Here is a 979-nt window from a genome sequence, read left to right as displayed (position 1 = left end):
GGAAATATATCACAAGCCATGGAAATATAATCACAAGCAATGAAACTGGAGTCAAAAGATCTGAAATTTATTCCAAGCCTAATGGCCGAGGGGTGATGTGGGTAGCATCACATTTTTGTCTACTTTTGGTTATGTGGCTCAAAGGACTAGGTATTCATTCTATGGTTGACTCAGCTGAGAACACTCAACAGAGCCCAAACCATGACCAAGTCTTGAACTTCAATCTCTTGACTTCATAGCAAGACACAGTGATCCTTTTACCCTGAAAACTGAATAAAAAATAACGAAACAGTTGCACACCAGGAAAAGCTCACCTATTTTTCAAGAATTATTAATAGCAAATAAACAAATACCATTCCAAGTCTGTTTGTAAACAGCTTTTTAGTTGCAAACTTTGAACTTTATTCATTTGCTGCTTCAAAAGTGTGTCCAGGATAGATGTCCTATAGCTAACCAGGGAGAGGGGCCATAGGTAGGACAGTAGAGGATGTTGCTGACACAACACATTCCCCATGAGACTAAAGTTCCTTTTCTTTACATGTGAATTCTTTATGGGACTCAGCAGACCATGTTGCAGTATTCTGAAACATCATGCTCTATCATAGGGGAACAAGAGTTTTTGCATTTAAGCCAATTTAAGAATTGGAAATAAATCAATTGAAATGGTCCTGGTTTCAAGGACCAGCTGAAAAGCATATGAAGTCAAATTTGCCTCCATTGGAAATACATCCTTCTGTACTCGAAGGTTCATCTAACAGTTCTCTTGTAATATGTCAGGTATTGTTTTGCATGGTTAGTGGCTCATGCAGAAGAAGTGTGCATTGCTCCTCAGCTCCTGAGTGCATCTTGTCAAAGTTGGCTTTTCTGAAGTCAAGGACTTCTGTGTTGCTGACTGACTTGCCAGCTTTATGGCGGATGGTGAAGGTGATCAGCTCATGGTCGCTGTCACCCAGCTTCCCATCGATCACTAGGTCGCCAA

The 979-nt window shown here is 40.4% G+C and overlaps 1 long non-coding RNA gene across 2 annotated transcripts in view; it reads left to right on the top strand.

Annotated features, from left to right (window-relative positions):
- LOC109323123 overlaps window positions 1-979 on the top strand; it is a 56218-nt gene that overhangs the window by 23867 nt on the left and 31372 nt on the right. The window contains exon 1 of one of the 2 annotated variants that reach the window (XR_002104548.1): window positions 7-97. The exons of the other annotated variant lie outside the window; for it this stretch is intronic. This is a non-coding gene — a long non-coding RNA (uncharacterized LOC109323123). Of the gene's footprint in view, window positions 1-6; window positions 98-979 lie in introns of those variants that run through there. 2 annotated transcript variants of the gene reach the window in all.

Source organism: Crocodylus porosus, unplaced genomic scaffold, assembly GCF_001723895.1.
Source record: "Crocodylus porosus isolate Cpor-Errol unplaced genomic scaffold, CroPor_comp1, whole genome shotgun sequence".
Classification (NCBI taxonomy): domain Eukaryota; kingdom Metazoa; phylum Chordata; order Crocodylia; family Crocodylidae; genus Crocodylus; species Crocodylus porosus.
Note: the sequence above shows the minus strand (reverse complement) of the source record. Positions and strands in the feature narration are given on the sequence as shown.